Source organism: Peromyscus eremicus, chromosome 22, assembly GCF_949786415.1.
Source record: "Peromyscus eremicus chromosome 22, PerEre_H2_v1, whole genome shotgun sequence".
Lineage (NCBI taxonomy): Eukaryota > Metazoa > Chordata > Mammalia > Rodentia > Cricetidae > Peromyscus > Peromyscus eremicus.
Window position 1 is genome coordinate 3,181,297 of NC_081437.1, and position 21,368 is coordinate 3,202,664.

The 21,368-nt window shown below is 37.6% G+C and overlaps 1 pseudogene; it reads right to left on the reverse strand.

Annotated features, from left to right (window-relative positions):
* Window positions 1–18,267: 18,267 nt before the first annotated feature.
* Window positions 18,268–18,664, reverse strand: LOC131897644 (large ribosomal subunit protein eL28-like; annotated as a pseudogene).
* Between the last annotated feature and the right edge of the window lie 2,704 nt (window positions 18,665–21,368).

Genomic DNA, 21,368 nt, shown 5'->3' on the forward strand with positions numbered 1-21,368 from the left:
ACTTTTAATCATCTTTATGTTTAGCTGGCTCCTATTTTCCATACTAAGCATTTCCAACTTGTTCAAAAAACTTAAACATATAATAAAGTAAATGAATAAACCATTAAAAATGCTTCCCCAAACTTCTTCCCATTTTTTCTAGGTCTACTGAAAGGGAAAAATCAGTAGCCATCTTGAGAGATGCTTCCCCCTCCCCTCCTCTAAAGGTATTTGCTGACCAGCAGTTGTAGAAGTGATCAGAAGTTGAACTTATAAAGCTGGGATAAGAAATCTATGTATCCTGGACTTGGCAAAACAAGATATGGGAGTAATGGACTCAACTGACCAGAAGTTGACCTTACAGGAGTGTAGGACTACAACAATAAATCTGAATGTGTCAACAAAAGCAGGACATAGGGAACAAAAATTTATGTCTCTATAGATACCCTGAACCCTGTTAGCAATTAGTAACCTTATGCTTACCTCACCCCTAGCTCTCTCGTCCAATCCCAAGCTTCATTAAACTTTTCCTAAAACCCCTCAAAGTGAGTGCTCGGGCCATTCTCCTCCACTCACTGTGTCGGACGCTGGACTGTGGACCAAGCTTGTTTTGTTAATAAAAACGTCTGTGTGCTTGCATCGGATAATGGCTCTGTGGTGGACTTGCTTGGGGGTCTTGCAACCTGGGCACAACACTACATTTAATAAGTCTATGTTTCTTCCACAAACTAACATCAGCAATTACATTGGCATTCTGGGCTATGTATTTTTCCTGGCCTAAATGTCCCAAACTTTATTATCCTAGTGTTTATAAACCATTCCTAATTCTATAAAATAAGCTGGATATTTATAAAATTATAATTTATGTATTTAAAAATTCTCAAGCAAAAAAAGCATGTCAAATTTTAGAATATAGAAGAGAACACCTAGCCAGGCAGTGGTGGCACATGCCTTTAATCCCAGCACTCAGGAGGCAGAACCAGGCATGTCTGTGAGTTCGAGGCCAGTCTGGTCTATGGAGCGAGATCCAGGACAGGCATCAAAACTACACAGAGAAACCCTGTCTCAAAAAAACAAAACAAAACAACAACAACAAAAAAGCAAAAAGGAGGAGGAGGAGGCGGCCCTGGACTTTGCTTTTAGAATTCTTCATTTTCAATACTATTTATATTCAGAAAAATTTGGAATACCCACCTGTGCATCAAAGCATCTTCTAAGGTGTTCCACATGTAAACCTGTATCTCCCATACCTACTAGCTCTTCCAGCTGCAATCTTTCAGGACCTGCAGTATATGAAGTGTCCACAGAAAGCTCATGTTACATAACTTGGTCTCCAGAGCCATGTTCAAAGTTGTGATTTTTAAGAAGTGATTGGATCATAAGAGCTGTGGCTCAACTAAATGGGTTAAGTCAATAGCTAGCATCTTTGGGGGTTAATGAAAGTGAAGTCTGATGGGAGGAAATGGTCATGGGAAGGCATGATCTTGAAGAGTATCAGCTCCTTTCTGTCTCTGCTGTGACGTCACTACGAGATGAGCAGGCTTTCTGTATCACAGCCTCTTACCTCCATCATGCTCTGCATCACCATGGCTCAGAGTCAGTGAAACCGGTTGACCATCGACTAAAATCTCTAAAACCATGTGTTAAAGTAAACCGTACCTCTTGTTCATCCCAAGTCTTTTGTCACAACAACAAAGAAAAGTGACAGACAAGGCATCTGATAACTTGGTGTATATCTTGAATTATGACAATGTAGGAACTTATATTTTTGCATTTTTTTTAAAAATAGGAACTGGTGGGGGATGAATTGGTAAGTTTCCCTCAAGTTGGTTGATTCTTCATCCCACTAAGATGAAGGAAGTTGTTGGTATGTTTCAAAATGCTTTTGTCCACCTTGCCTCTTCTAATGACCTTTCTGCCTTTGTCTTGATTAAACCTACGATTTGACCTAGAACGCTGCAGTCACAAATTCTCACCCACTTTTTTTCACTTTATTATGTTTTAACCTCTTTTTTTAATTCTCAATATGATCATCTGATCTTGGCTTATGATTTTCCTTTTTATTTTGCTTGACAACATGGATTCACAATACTTGACATTCATATCCTTCTTTTTATAGAAATTTTCCAGAGGGTTTCTGCTGAACAACTGACATTATCTATTATGGATGAACAGATATTAGCATGAGTGAATGGGAAATACCCTGGTTGAGTCTTGATCTGATCTACTGAATTCCTGTATAGATCAAGGGGAGAATCCAGCAAAACTCATTTAAGTTGTTTTGATATAGTCGGACCAAAAGCTTATTTTTATTGTGTTCACTTAGGGGAAATTAGACAGGGTATAATTCCTAGTAATGAAATATGCAGTTTATAAGCCTCATTCTCATTAGTAACAAGAAGTCATTGCGCTCTTTCAGAAATATGCTTCAAGGGTAATTCAGTAACTTGTTTACAGTGTGCTAACTAATTGCTCCATAGATGCAATTCTAACTATGCTGAGTTTGGAGTGTTGAAAGTATAAATATGATTACCATGCAGGAATAAATACACAATATTCAATTTTTTAGTACAAAATGAGCAATTTTTGAATATTCAGTGTTTTAATATCAACAAATATTATTTTCATCTGTAACTACTTACAGTCTAACATAAACTTTCCAGGCATAGATTGCAATAGAATTTAGATTTAACTAGTCTCTTGTTCAAAAAATGTTCTACTACCTACTTAGCTGTTTTCCTAGGGGAGAAAAAACTTTTAAATCTGAGGATTAAATAGAACTCTGTATAGAAAGGATTTGCTTTGACCCACATAAGTGCTAGAGGGATTAGTATTTCCTGTGATTTGGAATTTTCTGTCGTGTATGTGTGTGTGTGTGTGTGTGTGTGTGTGTGTGTGTGTGTGTGTCATTGCTTATGTTTTACATATTGAAGTATTATATTAAATTTAGAAGTATGATTTGGTGCTGTATAAGAGGGGAAAATAATTGCCTACTTTTAATATAAAGGTGGTTGCTGGGCGGTGGTGGTGCACACCTCTAATCCCAGCACTCGAGAGGCAGAGGCAGGTGGATCTCTGTGAGTTTGAGGCCAGCCTGGGCTGCAGAGTGAGTTCCAGGACAGGCTCCAAAGCTACATAGAGAAACTATGTCTCGAAAAACCAAATATATATATATATATATATATATATATATATATATATATATATATATATGTAGTAACTAAATAAGACAGGGATTAAAATTAATGTTCACACAGTTCATTTTAGTCAGATAAAGCAGTCTATGTCCATAATATGTTTAGTTGCTGTTTTTTCCCCGAGTTGTTAGCAATTTAATATTTATAATTGCTTTTTAGATAATGTCTCATGTCTCTCTGGCGGACCTGGAACTCATTATGCGTACCAGTCTAGCCTCAAAATCACAGAGATCCTCTAGCCTCTGCCTTGACAGTCCTGGGTTTAAGGGTATGCGCCACCACTCTCTGCTTAATATTTGTATTTGAAAGAAGTAGAATGATCTCACAGTTTCTCTGTCAGGCTAATATTAGTGCTTTTGTGCCAAACATTTAGAAAGAATGTTCATAGATTGTAATGTCATGGAAGTCAGTCATAGAATCTGCCCAACTATAACAGATCTACTGCATCAACCATAGTTGTTGGCATGTTTGTGGGCAGGATTATTTACAGCCACCGTTTCTAATCCTTGGGTGATGATTTTTTAAGAAGCTGAGGCCAATTGACCCATGAAGAGCATTTAAAGACTAGTATTGCATTACTTTATGTTTATGAGTGTTGGCCTGAATATATGTTTGTGTATCACATTGGTGTCTGGTCCCCAAAGAGGCCAGATATGCTATCCAGTATTGTCTCCTAAGAAGTCACCTTATTTTTGTTGTTGCTTTTTTTTTCTCTCTGGTGTGTAGACCAAAATCCATTATTCACATTTGTTAGGAAAGTATACCTCCACCTCAATTGTCATAACTTATAAACTAGAGGCAAAATCGAAACGGACTGATCAAGCCTATTTAGGAATATTTTAAATGAGGACTTATTTGCGCATGTTAAAATTTCTATGTTTATGCCTTGAGTAATAAACTGAGAAAATGAACTACTCTTAAAGGATGGAAGCATTTTTCTTTCTTTAATATCCATGATATGCACATAACAACCAAGCAGAGGAAATGTATCTAATATAGTAAGAATACAAATGTCAGCTCTTTGTGCACAGAAATGAATCCTTTCTTATTCCACCCCCTCAGGGATATTGACAAGTTGTGATAAAAAAGATCTAACCATTCCTTCACCTCAACTGAGATGAAAAATGAAAGATAATGGTGATCTTGTGCTTACTCCAGGCTCCAGACCCCCTAATGATTTCCATGCATGCATTCACAAGGCTGAAGTGATGGCGGGAACCTCATGCCCACAGTTTACCTGCACATTTTTTCCCTTCACATCTGAGTCATAATGAAGGAGACAAATATCCAAAAGCCAAGAGAGTCCCACTGCCATTTCTAGAGAATTGTGTCTTTCTTTCACCTCACCTTTGGGCTTTGCGGGTTAAGGATGATTCAGTGTCTTTCACAACATCATGTTCTGATGTCTCAATGAGAAAGAAAAGGAGAAAAGTTCTCTCTGATCTGGCTGTTGGCTACACTTATGCTGGTTTAATATCTCAGAAGATTAGTACTGGGTAGAGCAGTGACCATATTTGCATCATTTGCATGTTACCTCCATTTTCTGCATTTTTCAATTAAACTTAGGATTCTTAAGAGAATCTGAGTTCTTATGTCCCTAATGACAGACTCTGATATATTCCTACACATTGTTATTTTGATTTTAGAGATATGATTTCAGTAAGAAAAATAGAGATATTTGCAGCCTCATTGCAACATGACTAAGACAAAGAACATGGTCTTTGGATTACTATGTGTCTACCGTTTGTTTCATAATATTATTCTCTTCAAAGATACAGCTGCAAAATGATAAACAATTCCTTATTAATCTCAGGAATTCCACAAATTCCATTTGTGCAAACAATTTTTAAACTATAATAATTTATTCACTAGGTAGATATAACACTTTAGCTTCAACAAAGTCTCAAATGCTTGTTTATCAAACAACTTTTTATTCATCAAGACTGTATCTTCACTTAATGCATCACTAGTAAATAAACCGTTATAATGCTGTGTCAAGCTAATTACACTTACATATGAAAATACTTTAAAGTATTTTGACTTCAACTCAAACCCCTACGCCATGAAGTTACACACGACCTCACCTTCTGAGCATTGTCTAAGACTACCAAGTTGAATTTCTCCCTTATTTTTAGTAATTCCTGAACCTTGCTTGAGGAACAAATTAAACTAATGATTTTGCAGAGGTATATCAATAATAATTTTGGTGGCTCAATGTGAGATTAGTCATAAATACAACCATGTTTAGGCTGATTGTGAAATGTTATCATTTAGCTGATTGTTGACATCCTAAAATTATATTTTAAAATTTCAAGATTAAAGAGGAAAACTAGTGATAATTCTATGTAGAAGACTGCAGAGTCAAAATCTCCCATGTGTCTTAGATCTGTACTCCATTTTAATAAATGGATTATTTGTCTTCTTGGTATCTAGTCTTTTGAGTTCTTTATATATATTGAATATTAACTCTCTATTGAATGTATAGTTGGTAACAATCTTTTATACAGGGGGATAAATATGGATCTAATTGGATTCTTCTTCTCCATTCAGCTATCCAGGTTGACCAGCATCATTTGTTGAATATGCTGACTTTTTTTTTCAGTTTATCTTTCTGACTTCTTTTTATTAAAAACCAGATGTCCAAGGTGTGTAGATTTATGTCTGGGTCTTCAATTCAATTCCATTTCTGTTTTTGTGCCAATACCATGCTGTTTTTAGTACGATAGCTCTGTAGTACAACTTGACATTGAGGATGGTAATGCCTTCTGGAGTTCTTTTGTTATTCAGGAATGATTTAGCTATCCTGGGGATTTTTGTGTTTCCATTTGAAGCTGAAAATTATCCTTTCAATTTTAGGAAAAAATTACATTGAAATTTTTGTGAGAATTGTGTTGAATCTATAGATTGGTTTTGGAGGATAGCCATTCTAATATTGTAGTGGGTGGCTGTTCCAGCTTTGACCTGGAAGTACTATCCCCAGTGAGGCTTCCGGTAACTGTCACACCTACTTATGACCCTTATGTCACACCCCCCCTGAGGTGGGGCCGAGATGGGAGCCCTTAAGACCCAAGATCCAGATGTGCCTGGCCTCTTGGTTCCTGGTGATCCTGGATGCAGGACAGTAGACCAAGTGGAGTTCTCCAGAGAACCAAGCTGGACTGCACCTCACCTCTCCTGGGTCCTGTAACCAATCCCTTTACTAGGTGCTGTGGGATATTCTGTATGCTGTGAATGTGTTGCTCTGATTGGTTAATAAATAAAGTGCTGATTGGCCAGTAGCCAGGCATGCTGTAAATGTGTTGCTCTGATTGGTTAATAAATAAAGTGCTGATTGGCCAGTAGCCAGGCAGAAAGTATAAGTGGGACAAAGAGAGAGGAGAATTCTGGGAGTGGAAAGCTGAGTCAGGAGATACTGCGAGCTCCCTCTGCCATGAGAAGTAAGATGTAAGATACTAGTAAGCCACAAGCCACATGGTAAGATATAGATTTATAGAAATGGGTTAATTTAAGATATAAGAACTAGATAGCAAGAAGCCTGAGCCATTAGGACAAACAGTTTAAATAAATAATATAAGCATTTGTGTGTTTATTTGAGTCTGAGTGGCTGCCAGCCCAGGCGGGACTGGAGATAACTCCAGCTACAACTAGCTGTAAGTTACCCCCTAAAATAAACCTCCTTTTTAACCATATGGAATTACCTTAATAAATCCTCCAATATACTATATTAATCCTACTGATATACTAGCATAGATCTTTTCATCTTCTGATATCTTTTTTAATTTTTTTCCTTAAAGACTTGAAGTTTTTTTGGGTTTTTTGTTTGTTTGTTTGTTTGTTTGTTTTTTATATGTCTTTCACTTGCTTTATTAGAGGTATTCCAAGACATGTTATGTTATTTGAGGATATTGTGAAATGTGTTGTTTCCCTGATTCCTTTCGCAATCTGTTTGTCATTCATATATAAGAGGGCTACTGATTGTTGAGAGTTAATTTTGTTTTCAGCTGCTTTGCTGCAAGTGTTTATGCTGGTGGAATTTACAGTCACTTATGTATACAATCGTATTATCTGCAACTAAAGGTACTTTACCTTCTTCCCTTCATCTTTGCATTACCGTGTTTTCCTTAAGTTGTCTTATTGCTCAAGCTAAGACTTCAACTACAATATTGAATAGCTTTGAGACAGCTGACAACCTTGTCTTGTTTCTGATTTCAGTGGAATTACTTTGAGTTTCTCTCCATTTATATTGATGTTGGCTTTGGGAGTGCTGTAAATTGCCTTTATTATGTGGAAGTATGTCCCCTGTATACATAATCTCTCTTTCCAGGACTGTATGCTTGAAGGAGTGTTGAATTTTCTCAAAGATTTTTTTCTGCATTTAATGAGATGACCATGTGGTTTTGTCTTTTGGTCTGTTTACATGGTGGATTACATTTATTGATATACATATGTTGAACCATTCCTATATTCCTGAGATGAAACATACTTGGTCATGGTGGATGATCTTTTTGATGTATTCTTGTATTTGGTTTGCAAAAATTTTATTGAGAAATTTTGCATATATTTTCAAAGGGAAATTATTACGTAATTCTCTTTCTTTGTTGGGACTTTATGTGGTTTGAGTATCAGTGTAACCATGCCACTATAAAAAGAATTGGCAATGTCCAGGAAACCTTTTAATTTAAGACATTTGTCTGTATAATTGGAAAACATTGATCATTTATTGAATTAACCAATCTAACTGGCATACTAAACTTTATGTTTGGTTTTAAATTTTAAATTTAAATTTATACAACAATCTATCTCTTTCTCTGGAACTCTTCCTGTGTTCTACACACTCTTCAAATTCATGACTTCTTCAACTATTAGTGTTTTATACATACAATTACATATATACATACTGCAAATCCTTTTGGTGCTGCTCATAAGTACATGAACTTAGATCAGCCCACTTGGGATGAACAACCTAGCAGGGTAGTTGTCCCTGGAGAAGACGAATTCTCCTTATTACAACCCTCATTAATTGCCCATAAATCTTAATCTAGGAGTAAGGTCTTGTGAGATTTTACCCATCCATGTTAGCATGTCAACTGGTGTTCTCATTGTTTTGGTATTGTTTAGGCAACAAAATAGTTGAGATTCATTGGTGCAGCTTTCCTATTATATGTAGACGATGTAATTTCACAGAAGATGTTCTAGTCCTCTGGATCTTATAGTCATTCCAATTCTTCTTCTAGAATGTTCCCTGAGACTTAGGCGTAGGAGCAGTCTATCAGTGTATTAATTAGGATTGGGCACTACACTTTCCTTTTTCTCTACATTTTGACTGTTGTGAATTTCTGTAAGTCCTCCATCCTCTATAAAAAGAAGATTTGGTCACCGGGTGGTGGTGGCACATGCCTTTAATCCTAGCACTTGGGAGGCAGAGGCAGGCAGATCTCTGTGAGTTTGAGGCTGGCCTGGACTACAGAATGAGTTCCAGGAAAGGCGCAAAGCTACACAGAGAAACCCTGTCTCAAAAAAACAAAAAGAAGATTCGAAGCTCAGTTTCAGTTTAATTCCTCAAATCCCTGTGTCCAAAGTGTGTGGTTGGTATCTTTAGCATATTTTATAAATATATATATATTTGTATATATACATAAATACATATATTTGTATACATACATAAATATATATGTGTATATACATGCAAACATATGCATACATACACACAGATATATAGATATGTGTGTATGTATGTATATATATGTATGTATGTATTGGGGGTTTACCTAGCATCCTTAATATTATTTATTCTCCTTCTTTCTCCCTCAAAGGCCCTCTTTCTACTTTTCTCACTTACCCCTTTATAGTACCTATGTCCTAGCATTCTCCCATTTCTAGAGTTCTCTTCCATGATCTCTTTTACTTTCTTGGTTTCTGTAGTTATTCCATGTTATACAATAATGCCTAAAGTCTAGAGCTAGGATCCACAAACAAAAGAGAACTTGAGGTATTTGTCTTTCTGGAATATGGATGAGGAAATAACTACAGAGTAGGATTTTGAAGCCTTGGGGTATGTGTCAAAGAGTAGTATAACTGTGTTGAATAGTAGATCTAGTTTTAGTTGTGAGTATTCTCCATAGTGATTTCCAGAGATACTGTAGCAAATTGGATTAATCCTACCAATGTCTAATCAAGGCTTTCTTGGCATTTTGATAATCTACTAGCTTATTACTTTACTAGACTATGGATCTTTATATAAACTCTAATATCATAAATGCCACAGCGCTTATTTTCTCTCTTAATTTATCAGTTCTGTGAGCTTATTGCTCCTCTTTGAATAACAAAGATGTGTGTGTGTGTGTGTGTGTGTGTGTGTGTGTGTGTGTGTGTCTCCTTCCTAATTGGCTAGGATCTTTTGTTTTTAACTCTAAAAATCTGTACAGAAATGCCCATGTGAATGATTAGCAATAGCTTTGTTTACTTGATTGATTCTGTTTTAAAGTGTTTTCTTCTGTTAGATAAACCAGTCCCATGCTCAGTTCTGTTTTTTATAAATAACTCTAATCCATTGGTTGTTGTTTTTCTTGTGTAAATTTCCTTGCCAAAAATTAAATTATTTTTATATCTGAGGAGAGAAACAAGTGAAATACATTGTTTGCTTCAAATCACCACTGATTTACTTTTTTAGTCATTTACTAGAAATATTTGGGCTTATTAACGAGTTCTATATTGATCCGTTTACATGAGTGGTATGTTTTGTTGTCTTGTGAGAATAATATTGTGGTCTCAGAATCTGTTGCTAAGAATTCACAGTTTCTGCCATCTGCTTCTGTCTTCTGCTTATAAAGACATAATCAAGGCTGTGGGGGTGGGGAGCAGGGCACATGTGTTCCTGCGCATGTTTAATTCTAGAAGAGGATAAGAGGACAAAAGCTTTAAATTTTACGACAAATGTATATAACTCCACATGAAACATGTGCTGTGGAGAAAGGACAGTCTCTGTTGGGTGACTTTGACTGGAGAGACATGAGCAAGCATATATTTACTCAAGATAGGGCACTGACAACAGTTCAAAGAAAGATTTCGCCCAAGTAGAGCCAAAGATTTTTGTGGAGTTACTCATCGAATATGGTGAGGAGTTATTTACAGAAGTCTGCATGACTCAAAAGCAGCTGCGTCACCTAAACAGTGCGTGTCAGCATGGGTGACAACTCATGAAGGCAGCATTCTTGGAGCGCCCTTTCCAAATTGCAGGCAGAGCCGCTGGAGAGTCTCATCTCTCACCATGGCGTGCTGCTTGTCACCCTTGGAGAGACGGCAGTGCTCAGTCTTGAAGCTCTGAGCTTTGAGCCTTGTGACCCTTGTTTATTTCCTCGGTCTTATTGAGTCGTCTTCTCTGAAGGAGAGGATGCCTCATCTCAGAGGAAATGGCCTCAAGACTGGATCATTTTCACATAACTTCACTGCCCTATCTCAGACCACATTCTGAGCTGATAAGAAGACAACCAAGAATAGAAATGTACCTTTGTTGCTTCTTAAGTAAATATTGGAACTTTATTTCAGATCAGTAACAGTGCATTCCTTGTAGGACTAGGAGTAATAAGACCCCAAAGTAACAACCAGGAATTTCAGAAATACCTACAGAGGTTTATTATAGTAACCTGCTAGATCACACTCCAAACTTCTAAGTTCATTTTTGAGACTATACCCAAGTATTTTTCATATTTTATGACAAATACGCCTTTACAGATAAAATTTTGCCAACTCTATCCATTTAATTGTTTAGCTAACAAAATTTCCTCTTGCTGTTGGCCGTAGAGTTGAAGTAAAGACATCAATATGTGTATTAGTCAGTGTTCTGGGGAGGAACAGAAGCAACTGAATAAACATATATTACCAAGGGGAGTCATTAAACTGGCTTACATGATTTGGGCTCCCCACGAATGTCAGTCCTCATATTAGAGAGGTCCAGAAAGTTACCTGTTTTAGATGCCCCCATTCTACTGCTGCAGGCTGGGGCACTCTTAGAGAGCCACTGTACATCAGTTTATATAGTCAGTCAGAGAGACTGGGTACCCGTGTCAGCAGGGATGGCAGCAGCAGCCATGGCAGCAGGGCTTTAGCAAGAGCTAAAGGCGAACAAGACAAAGCAAACCCTTTCTCCTAGACCTCCCTGGAAAGTGGCCCATATTAAGTTAATCAAGAAAATGCCTCACAGGAAGGCCCAGAGGCTAAACTAATCTAACCAGTCTCCCACCAGTGTGCTCAATGTCTTACCTCCCTGAAGTTTCTAATCTTTGGAGTTGACAATCAATCTTAAACATTACAATATTTTATTATGATTTTTTCATATTAGGCATTTTGATTTCTAACTCAATAGATGTTGATGAATAATCCAATAAGAAAATAGGTATCTGCATGGAACTTTGCCTGTGTGCTTAAGACTTAATTCTTGTTTTGTTTTTCGGTTTTTCGAGGCAGGGTTTCTCTGTGTAGTTTTGCCCCTTTCCTGGAACTCAGTTGGTAGCCCAGGCTGGCCTCGAACTCACAGAGATCTGCCTGGCTCTGCCTCCTGAGTGCTGGGATTAAAGGCGTGCACCACCACCACCGCCCGGCCCAAGACTTAATTCTTGTTATGGTGTTCAGAAATATAAGCTGAAGGAACTTTAAACTCCTAATATGAATATCAGACATGTAACATTGTCCAAATGAGAGTCTTACTTTTGCATTTGTGACTAAAGACACATTAATCAATAGTGATGTTTTCATGTTTCTTTTGCTAAGATAAAATTGATCATGACTAGAGCAATTATACACTAGTTTGCTTGGTGTTCATATTAAGTGTTATGTTCTTCAATTTGTTTAAAAAATGGGAATAGGTCTAATTAACACTTATTTCATGTCTTCCATATGCCACAGGTGTATACTTCCCATATCTTAAATATGTTAATTTGGAACACCAGTTTAAACAACAGTTACTGTCATGCTCATTTTACAAATAAAGAGACAAGTTTGAAATGTAAATAAATATCTACATGTTGAGAGCAAACAAGCTGGGAATAGCTCATGCTAGATCACTTGCCAAGTACACTCAAGGCCCTGGTTTCAATCCCCAGCAGATTGAAAATTTTGCTTGAAAATCGCTGAGATAGCATGTAGCTCACTTGTTCAAAGCTGGCCTAGCATAGCAAGGCCTCGGGTTCTATCTTTTGGCCTTACAATTAAGAAAATAAAGTTAACCATACTAGGCTTTAGGGCCAGAACTCAAGCAACATTCTTTTACTCCGACTCCCCCTTTCCTCATTGTTTTCTGTTATCATGATTTTCTACGATGATATTTTGCCCTGGAAAACATGAATATCATATTAAGATGTGTGTTTTCCCTGGATATGTAAGTGAAAAATAAGCTCAAAACAGTGTGCAGACATAAATGGGTATGTGTTTGCTAGATAAATACTCAAATCTGTATAACTCCAAAAACATTTTTCTACATAGAACTTTACCTAAATAATTAAGAATTAATTCTTTCTGTGACATGCTGAAACTGAATTTGAAGAAACATTAAACAGAAAAAGGAATATTAGGAATATACTGCTGTTCATAATTAAATTCTCTCTTTAGCTCTAATTGCTTGGTAATAATCTCAGACAAGAAAATTACAAATCCTCCACATATGCTCTTAGGTTTGTCCTTCTTAAGAACCAGGTACTCACTCCCTGGATGATATCACTGAAATCATAAAGCAAGAAGAATGTGTTCTCTGGACTGCAAGACTTGTTGACCACCTAGTGCACAGGAAAACTTAATCACATCTAGTAAGTAACGTCTTCTTGTTGAGAAATCCACAGCTAAGATACTGTAGTGAACATGAGGAGCCTTCCAACTTCTGTGTATTACCACAGTAAGTCAGTTAAGAAGTAATGTGTCAACTCTACCTTAACACTTCTTTTAGAGAGTGGCTCTTGACTTTCCTAACACTGTGACCTTTTAAACAATTCTTCCCATTGTGGTGACTCCAAACCATGAAATTATTTTTGTTGCTACTTCATAACTGTAATTTTGCTATTGTTAAGAACCGTAATGTAAATATCTGACATGCAGGATATCTGACACACAACCCCTGTGAAAGGGTCACTCAAGCTCCAAATGGGTTGCAGCCCACAGGTTGAGAACCAATGTTGTAGACATTTAAAGAGCCACTTAAAGAAGTTTTATTCAGCTGATCTGGACCCAATCGCTATGGTGGAGAGCATAGCCATACTGTTACTAGGTGCAGGGTATAAGGTGCCTGGGACTGTAAGTGGCCTTGAATGTGGATCTTCCTTTAGCATGCCATCTGGTTGACTCTGTCACCTGATTGTCCACTCTGTAGACAGCTTTTGAAACTATACTTATAATAGAAACTTCATTTCTATTTTCACAAAGAATTAAGGGACTAGAGAATATATAAAGAGGGGAAAAAGAGCTTATAAAGCCCCGTCATGATGGAAGATGGATAACTACTTCCACATTATGTCTCAGAGACAAATTAGAGTCAAAAGGATTGAGTAGCAAGTTGCATATATAATTAATCCAGGTGTTTATAAGCAAATATGGAACAATAGCAATTGCAGTTCCTCCCTAACTTGTCTTGTAAGCCATCTTTCTTCCCAGTCACAGAAGTACTGTGGACTGGGGAACAATGGTAGAAGAGTCTCTGAGAATTTTGGAAAATCATTTGCCTGCCTTAGACTAAGTTATTTTATATATGAGCCTAAGGAATTAGAATCTGTGCTGTCTAAGTTAGATAAGTAAAGAAGTTAAATCATTGAGTATGCCTTTCTACTTGAGCTAACTATGAAGATGGGGGCACTTTTGTTTATGCATTTGCTTGTTTTTCTGATTTGTCATCGCATGTTACAGACAGTAAAAATGTAATGGATATATCTTCAGAATTTCATTAAATGTCATTTTCTTGGAAAATAACTTTAATTGGAAATCCATTGCATTCAATGAAGCCTGGAATAAGAGGCTTGGGAAATACCCCTTTTCCCCATTCTTTCTCCCTGTGTGTGTCATCGTGTCTGTCCCCCTCTCCCCCGCCAATGTGTTACTAGAAGACTTTACACATAGTACACTAGCCAGACTTGTCAGTGTCCCTAGGTACTTTTTATTCCAATAGTATTTGTTTTGTTCTCATTCACCAGTTAAAAAATAATATTATGTAACTGAACAATTGAAGACAATGATCGATAGTTCTATAATATTTTATTCACATTTAATTTAAGCAAGAAACTTGGTAGTCTCAGTGAGTGAGAAATAAAAAAAAATCTATATAACAACCATTCAACTATCAGGCCTGGGTGTCTAGGTGAGGAGTCAGCTGCACTAATATGGTCCTACTCACAGCACTCCTAGAACTTTCTCTTCCTGTAATTGTGAATCCACAGAATTAAAAATTACCTCAAGTTTCACTGCTCTCTTTGACAACAGGGGGTCTTGTTAGACTGTCACCTGGGTGGGGGAACGTTTTTATACATTTATTTTTTATCGACTGTTTTTCTATGTGAAGAAACTGTATTAAGGAGATGAGTCCCTATTAAAAATATTGTCAAAAAGGGAGACACTTTTAAATGTTTTGTTATACTCTCATTCTTGGAATCTCTGAATTATTACACATTTTTGGACAAAGGATTTACATATCAGTAGAAAAGATTAAAGACATGAAAATAGAAACATTACTATTCAGTGAAATAATTCTGAATTACAAAATTATTTAAACTGCAAGCAAGATCTACTTTGAAATATCACAGCCCAAATAACACTAAGGCATTAGACATCTGCAATCTACATTAATAAAACTTGCTTAAAAAACAAAATGAGACTTAAATATGCCAAAGATGACATATGGAACATGGAAAGCACTAAACACAAATGAAACAGTCTCCGTTGGTGCTACTTTACCAGATACAACCACAGTGCAGTGTGGCTGCCTAATCTATTTTAAAAGAACACAGACTCCTGGTCATCTACCAGGGCTGATTCAAATTTGAAAAGTCACGATATGCCATCAACATGAAAAACAGTTGTAGTCAGCTGTCTCAGGCTTTAATGCTTTCTGAAAGATAGAATTGTGTGTGTGTGTGGATTTATACTTACAATGTCGGCAGATCACGCGCGGAAGCTGAAAAATTTACCATCAAGTCACCAGGCTTCCACTAAAGGTCAAGGTTTAAAAGTCACACACATTTTAGGTCTCTCTTTTCCTTCATCTTCTTAGTAAGAAAACTAGTGTAGATGATGTATAATGATTCCTGCTGGTACAGACTGTTACTGATAACAAATCACTTTAAGATGAGTCAGAACATTGAATTTGATGGCAGATACGAACACTAAGCAAAGGGAGTACATTCCAACCCAGAAAGGATGAGTCAGTGAAACCTTGACGTCTAATCCACATTTCTGATTCTCTCCGGAGAGCTTTCAGTAGTCAAATTTTGTGATCAGTACATTAATGTTATTAGAAATATTTTCAGTCATCCCAGGTCTCCAAATGACGTAAAAACTGCCAGTGAAGCTGGCTAGGAATTAAGAATAATTCTTGATTCCCCACCACAGAGGTTCTGATAAAGAAGGTTTTGTCAGGATAAGATACTTTGGTTGCAGTATGAAAAGCTCCCACAGGTTCATGTGGTGAAAATAGAGTTCTCAACTGGTGATGCTACTTTGGGAAATTCTGGAAACTTTCAGGGGTGGGGTCTAGTTGGAGGAAGTAGAACATTGAGTGTTTTTGAAGGTGACACCTGGTCCTTCATTATTTCTTTGCCTTTGGTTTCCTACCCAACCCTGAAACAAACAACTGGCCCTCTATCCCTTTGTGGGGCTTTGCCTCACGGTGGGTCCGGAAACGGAGAAGCTCCATAATCAATGGAGCCATGGCCCCAAACCACTCTTTCTCCCTACAGTTTCCCTTAGATGCTTTGTCATAAAGACAGGAACAGTAAGTCATGCAGCACCGCGGCCATTCTTAGATGTTCAGATGCAGATTCTAAGTGTATGAACAGAACTTTGAACACCTTCCTTCTGAAGCTTTGCTAGGCCAAAGCCTGTGCAACTTCACAAGCGGAAGATGACGAATGATTATGGAACTATTACAAACATTAAATTTTGCCTCAATGCCCTGCCAAATATTGAAGGTTCATGCTCTTTAGAAATGGGAAGAAAATGTAATCTATCAATCATCCACTTGCTTCCTCATCCTTAATTAATTATCTAGATGCTCAGGAAACATTCTTTAGTTTATGAATTCTTAATGTTTATATCATTCAGTTTTTTACTTTACTTACATATTAGGCAAAGCCTTGATATTTTTCTAAAGCAACATCTGAGGAAAATAATCAGGAGTCTGAAAACGAATCTCAGCTCTAGGTTCATGCCAGTGGGGTATGTGTTGAGACTTACTTGAATTCAGATATGTCAAGATCTCTTAGAATTAGACAGAGGCACTTGTCCATAAGAGAGTTACATTGCAGAAGAGTTGAAGAAATGGTAAATAACCCAAAGCCAAGATTAGCAAAACATTATATCATGAAGCACGCAAGCAATGGGGAAAACACAGTATGTCTTTTGTGGCAGGCAGACTTCTAAACTGGATCAAGAGTACCTCTTCTTTATGTTCACACATCTTCACTATCATTGAAACAATAGCCTGGATGACTCTCTGAAGACATTTGAAAATGAAATTCAGTTCCCAAAGGGACTGCCCATAAAAAGGTACATTATATATCTTAGGTGAGCCAGATCTATTGAAGTGATTTTTTTCTAGGGAAGTGTCAGGAGATTAAATGTTGAAGATGAAGACATACAGGTGGGCCCAAACTTCTGGGTTTATCTCTGACTCATGGACCACATGGAAACAGAGACTTTAGTACAAAACTTAAAATGATTGTATTTTTGTTTAAGCTTGAGTGAGCATAAAAACACTCTTCCTTCTTGACTTAGCTATATTGAGTATTAAATTATTTAATACACAAAAAATACATTAAAAATATCTTGTACATAATAAGTGCTTGCTTAACTAAGCACATCAAATACAAAATAAAGATTAAGTAGAATGCCAGTTTCTAATAATTGCATATGTGATGTAGGAATACACACAACATTGGTCCAAACATTGGTGGGTGTTCTGGGTACTCACCCTTGTGGTTGGCATATATGGCCAATTCTGTATGATATCCCTCCATATTCAATCAGAAAAATGGAACTCTATAGTGCTTTAGTGCAAAGCTCTCTTCCCAGAGCTTTCATTTATGCCTGCTAACTCTACTCCAATCCCCACCTCTAGCCCTCTTCATTAACCAACATCTGTTGCTGGTTGTGGCTGAGCATATTAAGCCAAGTGTCTTAATTTCTTCCTCTACACATCAGTCCCCTGAGGATGCCGTACTTTACTGTTAAATATCTGAGTGGTTATATGCCGAATATTGTCCAACAACTCATTCTGTTTGTTTGTAAATATGCGCTAGTGTTCCTGTCTTTCTGGCATTTAAATAAACGCAAAGCATATGTAATCTTAGCACTGGAATCAGAGGTTACCTATTCCAATTGAGAAAACAAAACAAACTGAAGGTACAAAATAATGAACTGTTTTTCTGTCAGTCTGTGGCAAAGCCTGGTGTGAATTCGTATTTAGAGAACAGCTCTGGCTCTGAGTAAAGATCTTGAACCACCATGTCAGGTGTTAGCAGAAAAGAGACTGCGTTTATTCTTCGTAATGCTGTCTTTGAAAGACCACCGTCTCTCTAACGTAAATATCATGGAATTGAGCACATTAGGCTCACACAATTCTCTCTGCTCGATACGTATTTTGTGTTCAGACAGAAGAGGCAAAGTAAATATGACTTTTGAAAAACAAAACCTATGCAGGGATTAGCTGGAAGAATTCTGGGTCCACATCCACATCAGGAAGATGAGATAGGTCTAGATTTCTTTTTTTTTTCTTTTTTCTTTCTTTCTTTCTTTCTTTCTTTCTTTCTTTCTTTCTTTCTTTCTTTCTTTCTTTCTTTCTTTCTTTCTTTTTTTAATGGTTGAAAAAGTCAGTGGACTCTTTACTGCTTCTGGGGTGTAGGGCTCAGGAGCTCTTGGTGGGACGGGTCTGTGTCTTCACCACCACAGGCTTCTGGCTTAGAAGGATGGCACTGGCCTTGCGGATGGCCTCCATGCGCAGATGGGGCAGTACTTGTTCTTTCGGATCATGTGCCTGATGTTGCTGAGGGTGGCTGTGCATTCTTATTGATGGTGGTCCTTACATAAGAAGTGGCTGGTTTTCGCTGACGGGATCTGCGTTTCATGACCACCACGACCCCTTTGCCGTTGGCCGTGGGCTCCACTCCCACAGTCTTGCAGTGAATCAGCCCGTTGTAGCGGAAGGAGTTTCGGGCCTTCGGATTATTGGGTTCAGTGCTGTACGTCTGCTTATTCCTCTTGATGAGGAAATTGGAGCAGTTCCATTGCAGATGCGCAGACATGGCGGCGGCTCCTCTCCCTGTGACAGCCGGAGAAGGAAAGAGCAGGTCTAGATTTCTAATGAAGTGTCCCAGAGCACGATTGTTGTGGACTGAACTTCAAACAATTCTGCAGTTCTTGTCTTGTACAAGTGACTTGGACTATGAAGCTATGACATTCCCCTAAGTTACTCTTTATTAATTTCCTAGCATGTCATGTCAGAGCCCCATTTCCCAAATATCACAATTTATTTGAGCATATATTTTGAAACTTCTGTTTATAATATCAACCCCTCTGATCTTAAAGGATATAGCAAAAAAAAAAAAAAAAAGATAACAATAGCTTTCATCTTTATTTTTCCTTGTAGGTAAAGGGTCAAGTCTCTTTAGGTCACCTTAAATGATCAGGGTCCATCCTGAAGTTGTCTGTATTCTGAGCTCCAGCCTTCTTGCTCTCACATAGGAAGGTGTAGGTATGACTCAGCTTGGAATTTTATTTGGAGACACATTGTTACCATTTTCTGGACTTGAATTTTCCAGATTGCCTGGACTTGCTCTTTCTTTATATTTTTAAAACGTTGTCAGTGAAGGGGAGAAAATGCCAATAAAAAATAAAATAAAAAAATAAGGCATTTGATACTGGAAGGTTTAGAAGATTAAAAGATTTTTGGTGGAATCTCTATTCATTAGCTGCATTAGGGGAAGACGCCGAAAAATCAATGTTTGACTTTTACTTTAGCCTTAAAATGTCATTAAATTCCACACATGAAAAGGTTGATGCAAACACCCTTTGTACTTAATTGACAACACTCCCATTCTCTGTAGCATTTTGTTAAAAAAAAGAAAAAGAAAGGAAGACAGAAAAGAAAGAAAGCCTGGGTGAACGCTGCAAGAAAGGTCAACATGCAACTTGAAATATTTATTGTTTAGATGGGAGGTCTTTAGGATTGTAGACAAACTTAATAATTGATTTTTCTCCCTCCTTATGAAGCTCATAGTTAGGTTTTATAGGACATGTGTAGGAATACTTTTCTAGACTCTGTTGCATTATTCATACTTGGGGATTGAGATGCTGGCCTTCGCTGATGGCCACCGGGTCACTTGTCACCTCTCCTCACCACATTGCCAAACAAAAAGGCCGAGTGCTCTTTGTCCCATTCATTCCTAATAAATTTCCACATTATAGCTCTTCGTTGCTGTTATACCCAAGCAGATGACTGAATAATGCAGAAGGAATGCCAGCTTATGATCAGGGAGGGTATTGACTAAAATTAGTCAATTTCCATGCCTGGTGAAGGATACAATATAATCCTTGTGGCTATGAAAAGAGAATTCCAATTTTAAAAGGTATCTGTTAAAAAATAATCCAATCCTTCAATTTCTATTGGTAATTTATGATTGCTGGGCACCAAATAGCCACTGAGTTCAAGCTTTTCCTTCATAGAATGGCTTCCTTGGGAAATTTTAAAATTTCAGTGGGGGCATTTTCAAAATCTAATTCAAAAAGTTTTGTTAACAACATATTGCAAAGACACATTTATATTCTAAAAATATACTTCTCTATTTTTGCTAGAATGTCAGAAGATAGACTATGGTATTGGATTTCCTTTTAGATGTGCTAAAAGCTATATTTTGCCATTTATCAAATCTACAAATATCCTGTGGAATTGTAGTTGGCATTCACAGAGACAGTTTTCTGCCTGCCAAATGAATGCACATGGAAGACATTTCATACCATATGAGAAAGCACGGGGAAGACGGCAATCTCCAGAGTTTGTGATACTCTCTGGGGACAGAGCAGGCTCAAAATAGAGGATGGGGGAAAGTGCTGAGGTTTACCATTAGGCACTTATTATATTAACAAGGAGCTCTACTGCTTCCCACTTTTAAAGTCTAAGGATTTTTTTCCCTGCTGTAGGAAGGTAAAATGTCTTCCTCAGAGCTGATTACTATAAAAAGTGACTTATGGATGTTACAAAGTAAAGATTTCCCCACCCCCTGACGTTTTCCTTCCCAGCTTTGTGTGCTGGCTTTTTAAAACCCACTGAGTCCTGTATGTGCAGAGGTGTAAGAAAATCTAATGCAGCACAAGCAGCCTCTCAGAGGGCACATCTTCAAAGAAAACTGACCCTAAGTCTCCTAGAAGTCATTTGTCATCCAATATCTCCTCAGCTAGGGATGGGACCTCATGAACTTCTCCCTCCCCCGACAACAGCGGGTGGGAACTGGAGAATAGGGAATGCATGATATGTGTGTATGAAATTATCAAACAGTATAAAGGTTTGGACAGAGGGAATGCAAGAGTCAGAAGATAGGGAGGCAGGCTGTGAGATGTTGTCCTCCAGGAATGACACAAACATTGTGAGCATGCCTCCACAGCAGTCAAAGTTGCCTGCACCGAACCTGCACAAGACTGGGACTATCATTAGTTGTTATGGTTAGATATAATTGTCAGTTTGTCACAATCTAGAATCACCTGGGGAAAGAGTCTTAGTGAGCCACCTCTAGGTCTGGTTGACCAGGGGAACAAGTCTGTGGGATTTATCTTGATTATAGCAATTGAGGTGGGAAGAGCTGTGGCCTACGGCAGGGGATCCTGAACTGTGTGGAAGTGAGCTCGGTGTAAACATTCATGTATTAATTCCCTGCTTTCTGCTCTTGACTGTAGATATAAAATGACTGACTCCTTCAAATTCCTTCCAACTTGACATTCTTGTGGGCCAAAGAA